Source organism: Macrobrachium nipponense, chromosome 16, assembly GCF_015104395.2.
Source record: "Macrobrachium nipponense isolate FS-2020 chromosome 16, ASM1510439v2, whole genome shotgun sequence".
NCBI lineage: Eukaryota > Metazoa > Arthropoda > Malacostraca > Decapoda > Palaemonidae > Macrobrachium > Macrobrachium nipponense.
The window spans coordinates 38600127-38607626 of NC_087209.1; positions in this window are offsets into that span (position 1 = coordinate 38600127).

Below are 7500 nucleotides of genomic sequence, written 5' to 3' on the forward strand. Positions count from 1 at the left end.
GTTTTTATAAGTACATGTTTCTTTGTTTTATTTTTCTTGTATGGTACATTAGCTGCAATATTCTTAAATAGGTGGGGATACATTTAAAGTTATTATATGTTAGAACTAACAGGTTTTTGTTTTGTAAGGTTTTGTTTGTTTTGATACAGAGTTTTTTTTTGTTGTTCTAATGCATTGCCTAATACTGAGTCAGGATATTTAAATTATTGCATGTGCTTCTGATTTCATCATCAATGTATACATACTACATATACGTGCTCTTAAAAACATGGATTTGAACACTGATATTAACGATTTTGCTTTGGTCAAAAATCAAATGAAATCAGGCAGAAATATTGGTAGGTTTTTCCGTAAACACTGAATCTAAACCCATTACTAGTTCCGTGTATTATGAAGCCCAAAATGGAGAGCCAATCCATTTCCATTTCCATTTCCATAGTGATTTCACCTTGTCAAAGATGTTATTTACATTACGCAATATCTATTATTTTTCTCTATAGTTATGAGAATGTACGAATCATATGTTGAAATTATTATAATCACTCACACACAGGCACACATATATTTAAAATAATATACACATATATTGCATATGCGGACACACATGCACATATATTATATATATATAATATATATATATATATATTGTATAAATAATATATATATAATATAGATATATATATATATATATATATATATATATATATATATAATATATGAATAAATAAATGTCTACATATATCTCTTGCGGTGGTGGAGTTGTCTGAGGCTTCACTGCCAGTCCTGAATTGAGAGGTCTATGTTTCGCGCCTGTCGGTCCGCCAATTCTATTATCGCTTAATAAATTCCCCTCGGTTAAACATATATGAAAATATATTAATTTCGAGGTAGAGCGAATTATATATTAAAGGAACATTTGTAGCTCGATATATGTATATGAATCACGGTAATGTGATAGACATATTATATATATATATATATATATATATATATATATATAGTATATATATATATATATATATATATATAAATAAATAAATGTCTACATATATATATATATATATATAATATATATATATATATATATACATATATATATATATATATCATATATATATATATATATATATATATATATATATATATATATATATATATATATATATATATATATATATATGTATATATATATATATATATATATATATATATATATATATATATATATGTATATATATATATATATATATATATATATATATATATATATATATATATATATATACATCGAGCTACAAATGTCCCTTTGGATATCTAATTCCCTCTACTCGGAATAATATATTTCATATATGTCAACCGAAGAGCGAATTGGATAATAAAGGTCATTTGTAGATCGATATATATATATATATATTAATATATATATATATATATATATATATATATATATAATATATATATAATATATATATATAGCAATCATCGTGGACTGAGATTTATATAGATTCTAAGTACAAAGCCTGAATATTACAGATATAGGTCCGTCATAGATGACATCGACTTATACCTCTTAATGACAAATGGTCGAATGTCGCTTTGCATAGTAGTTTCTAAATCAGGTAGGTGTTCGGATCCCACTAGCGAAAAAACAATTAATTAATTAATAAAAGTTCCCTTGAGTAAAAGTTATTCTTGGTGTATAGGGAATTGGATATTAAACCGATTTTTTTTTATTGTTATAATTTTTGATATTATGAAAAGGTCATGATTTTTCTGACAAAAAAACTTAAATATGAATATATAATAATCATATATATATATATATATATATATATATATATATATATATATATATATATATATATGTGTGTGTGTGTATAACTATCATGTATGTATGTATATACATAATATATGTGTGTGTATATTAGTTTGGTAAAAATAAACTGTGACCTTTTCATAATATCAAATATTATGACAAAAATGATTTAAAATCTAATTCCCCCATATATCAGGAATTAATTATATTCAAAGAATTTATAATTGATTAATTGCTTTGTCACTAGAGGGATCCGAATAGCTACCTGGTTTAGATACAACTATACATAGCGGCATCGACCATTTTTTCATCAAGAGAGGTATAAGTCGATTCATCTATGACAGACCTATATCTGTAATATCCAGCATTGTACTTAGAAGGTACACCATGCATTTGACTGTCTGTCCAGCTCTTGAATGCCTGACAAAGATTGCAGACATGAACCACACATTATTCAACAAACGTGCCCCATCTTGTGGATTTTAATGAGTTATTTTGTACTAACGATGGAAATGAATGGCCAGTACTTCAGAATCACATCAAAATATATCAGAAGTAATCCGGGACGTGTACAAGATTTTCTCCTCACACATAAGTTGTACCCATTATATTCCTAACTTTTAACGTCAATTAAAACGTACTGAAAACGAACGGCTTTGTTTCACCAACGAAAAATTTACAATGAATATGTATATTTTATTAAAAATTAAATTTTCTATATGTTTATTAAGCTTAATTTTTTTTAATCTTTTTATTCCTATAAATTAAATTAATATCTTTTTATTCTTATAAATAAATAAAAAATAATCTATCTTAAAATTCTTTTACCTTCAGACTTCCATAGACATTTCTTACCTGACACCAAGAACAACAGCAACATTAACAACAACAACAAAGTAGTTTATAGACTTACTCCCCGAGTAAGCAACAAATGAATTTCTTCAGCCTTAGAGTAAATGACACTGATGAAAACTATTTGAAACCTACTTTATATAAATGGAATTGCTGTGGGATTTTTTTTAGCTTCAGGAAAGTAGTTTTAGTATGAACTGTTCACAAACTTTAATAATAAATACATGTGTATTAAAATGAAATGGAAGCCCCACGTCAGAACCCCAAAACACAGAAACAAAGAAACGATATCACTTGTTAAGTAAAAAGATAAGAATTTTTTAACGCAAGGTATGCATCATTTAACGTGTGCTATGCAATGGATTGGTAAGAAGAAGAGCAATCTTTGACTAATGCATAGCAATGTAAACTAAGTAAAATAGCTGATTTTAAAATGCCATTACTATTAATTTTAAAGGGTTTTGCAAAGTATAAAAACATCTTGGGGTGTGTCTATTCTACAATAAAACATATCATAGACATGTCAGCTACTAACGGTTTACATATCACAGAAAATATTTAGGTACCTAAATATTATGCGAGGTTTTACATTCTTTCGAGTTTTCATGGTGGGGTCTATTCTCCTTGGGACTAAGAGTGACTGGTTACATTAAGCTGTGTTTTGTTACAACCTCACCTCAAGCTAATACTTTGAAAAACTGAGGATTGCCTTAACTAACACTTTTGATGCCAATAAATAATTTAATAGGAATACAATATCATCAGTAATGTGAGAAAAAAATGCATATTCAAAACCTATTTATCCCTGTGGTTCTTCCGCTTCCTTGTGCACATGCTGTGTGGGCGCAGCAAATCATAGCCTTGATGCAGTTACAGACGAGAAAAACCAGTGGGTGGTGAAACCATACTCGCGATCATCAGCATGATCTAGATTATCAGACTCTGAAGGTCTAGATAACTAAAAAGTACTAGTCTTGAATAAATAAGAAAATTTCCCTTAGACACATTAATGTTTGTCTTAGTATGTGGGTAATATTCGTTTTCAAACCAATTATTGTAGATAAAAGTTGAGTGTTACAGGAAACAGAAACAATTTACACATTTTAAGACCAACAAATTCATTTTGATATTAAGACAAATGTCCAATGCAAAACTATATTGCTACATTCTTCAATTATGTGGAATTAGATGGAAAACGTCGTTCCTCAGTGCCGATAGACAGAATATGTAGGTCTTCTGGCATCATCCAATAACTGGCCGCCAAACCTTGTACCGGTCAGCCAAAATTCCTCAGAAAAATTCCAATTGCAGATACTAACGTTTTACAGCCGTTCCCTCAACAACTGTATAGAAATTAACTTAGCAAAAGTACAGGGAAAAACACTAGAGGCCACTTGGTGCAAGGTATTGAATAAGAAAAAGATTCTTCTTTAAGAAAACTTGCACAAGCCGAAGCAATAGAGCTTGTAATTTTAAACTGGTATAATATTCAATGTCGATTCTTCCGTACAGATGGCTCTTGCTCCTTACAAGGTTCAGGAGGAGGTGTTCCAGGTAAAGTTTCCATCTACAGTTACGTTATTTTCCCGCTTGATGACTCTCTCCAGGAAGTGGCTGTGGCTAGGGGTAAGACCACTACTACGTCTTTACAATAAGATACATCGTATGTATGGAAGCATTTAGCAAACAACCAGAGCAATGGGATTTTGAGTGATATATTAAACAGACTTAAACAGCCTTGTCGGATGTCTTAAGTAATGACATATAATTTGAATGAATTTTGAATTATGGAGTAAGATCGCGACATACGTATAAACTAAAGATGTAAGATCTTGTCTGGCATATTAATTAAAGAGATAAGATCCTGTTGAATTCAATTAACACCTAAGTAGTCTGACTACTGAATTCAGATTCAGTTAAACGAAAGTAAATTGACAGGTACAAGATCTTTATGATATTCATTATCTATAACAAGTTTCAAAATCCCTTTCATTCATCAGCGACGTTCGGTTTCTTATTTGCAAATGCCAAATTTCAGATCACTGTAAAGTTCTTTGTCTATGAAGAAGGAATTAGCCATAGTAGCTCAAAATTAATTATTAGGGAGCATGTTCTAATTCTTTTAAGACATTTTACATGCAACTACAACTATTAAGATTTAACAGCAATTGGTCTTTTTTGTCACTCCCTTGCCGTATGATTAGTTTAGAAAACCTTATGAAATTACTTACTATTTTTCTTTTTCCAAAGCTACCTCCTTAAGCTGCAGTTGATGGATCCTTAGCTGAAGAAGCAGCTTACATTTCTGTTTCACTTTTAAAACAAACCCTGGTGGCAGGTTGATCTAGGAGAAGAGAGGCTGATATATCAAATACAGATATTTCCAAGGCAACCGTCTTTGTACTACGAAAGGTTCAATGACGTTGAGGTAGGCCTAGCTGGTATCTCGAACAATATTTCCTTGTTCTATATTTTGGACTTTTTTTTTTTGCTTCAAGACCTTCAGATTAAACACTTCTAAGTGTCTTATTGATGCTGCTTTATGTCTCGAACACATACTAATGAAATAATCTATCCAGATTCTAAATTAAACCAAAATTGTGTTCCTGCATGCAAATATTATCCAAAGATAAAAGCAAAAATACGTAAAGGGAATCTCAATAACAACTGCCTGTTTTTAATGATGCTTTACTACAATAGTTAGTATCAAGTGCATTTGACTATTTATCACTGGAAGTCAATTTATCTTAGATTTGATCAGATTAAAACAGCTACAAAATCTTCATTATCTATTCTTGGAAAATATCTGGTCACAGAAAATTTCAATAATTTTTGTTTTAGGGCAACTTTAATTTATCATTTTGACATTCTACTTTTTTAAAGATTTAACAATTAACTACATTTATTCAACATTGAAATAAAATCAGTACCCTATCAAGTAAACTAAGTTTGCGGAAAGAAAATAGCTAGCACCAAGATAGAAATAAGCTTTAGTCATACTGTTGCTTTAAAATAACGCATGCATATATAGTTTTCTATATATACTCAACTCGAATTTTTTCCCATAAGAAGAAGATTACCAGGAGAGCAACCAAGTGTTGTCATCCAATACCGTCATCAAGGACGAGGCTGTGACGTCCCATGAAACGTCAGGATCTAAATCACGAAAGTTAAAACCATCCATTCAAGATTTCCTTTTTATACCATGCATTAACGATTTTGATTTTCTCTTTATACCATAAGTTCAAGATTTTCTCTTTATACATGTATTCAGAATTTTTTCAATTTTACACCATGCATTCTGGGCTTGATCTTGATACCTTGCATCCAGATTTTCTCTTTATGCCATGCATCCAAGTTTTTCTTTACACCATCCATGAATACTGGGCAGCAATACAAACGCAATACAGTCGTATTTCTTATAAATTGCAACTATAATATTCATTTTTCACAGGTATGTTTTAGTAAATTCAAAATGTGATTCACAAAAATAAAATTTGGCTACATAAGCCGCAGCCAAAATATACCTATCGGGCGGATTTATGACGTCATGCTTTTTAATTTCGATGACAGTCGCCAGTTGTCTCTACTGGTGCCGTGGTACGGCTCATATGGCTAACTTGTGTATCTTTGTGTACTCTATAGCATCTTTAGTGAAATATAATGGAACATTATCCATCATTATAAATAAACAGTTATATCCACACAGCTTGAAAGAATTGTGGATACTAACAGAAGGCAGAACTGCGCTCAAAACAATTTGTGAGAATTCTGGGCGAAGCAATGCTTAACATTAACACTAAACATACTGTGCCTTCACAACTTGAGGGAATTTTAGATATTTTCAAAGAGCACAGAGGTGGCCTCACAACACTGATTCATGGGTAGATCAGCGTTTCACTTGAACATAAAAGAAAGCTGTGCCCTCATAAATTGAGAAAATTCTGGACAAATAAGCATTTGATATTATTTCTAAACGCAGCAGTCTCCAATTGAGACATATATGGCACAAACATATGTGCCAGTGATGTGATTGTTTGGGTAAAATAAGAGAGTTCTAGACAGTTTTGTTTCTTCCGGCAATGACTTTGCAAGATCAGAAGATCGACCTTAATAAGATTGTACATTTGAGTGAAGACTAGATAGTATACTACATTAAAGAACAAAATTTATGTTTGAATTTTCTCTTTTGTACTTTTTATATGTAACTTTGATCGCTAATGCATTACACTTTAGCCGATAATTTCAAGTTGAATTTCCCATGTCTGGTACATACGTTTAATATGTTTCGAATTATATGCCAGGATAATTCTTATAACTGAAATTGCCATAATAATCATCATCATAGTTACTACTATTATTATCATTGTGATTATTCATCTCCGCTATATGAAGCTGATCACAAATGATATTGAAGTCATAGATACAATTTACTATAAAATGGTAAAAACAAATATATTTTTGTATATATTAAATAGCATTATTCCATTTAAGAGGAACCATTTGATGGGAGATGTAAATTACATATAACAGTTTTCGATCTTCGAAGAATCTATTTTTAATATTCAACTTCTTTTTCAAAACATCTATGAGTTTGATTAAAGGTGAGGTCATGATTTAAGAGAATAAGTTTTAAAGGATGATATGTTTTTCATTCGATATTTTCATTAATCTTTATAGAATTTTTAATAAAAGCAATGACCTATGAGTATTAGGAAAATTAATATACATGGAAGGAATCAAAATAGGAACTTGATGTGATTATGAATCAGTAGGCTACGAACAACATGCAGGCAGATGAAAGGGAATAACTATTTGTAAACCGATATGCA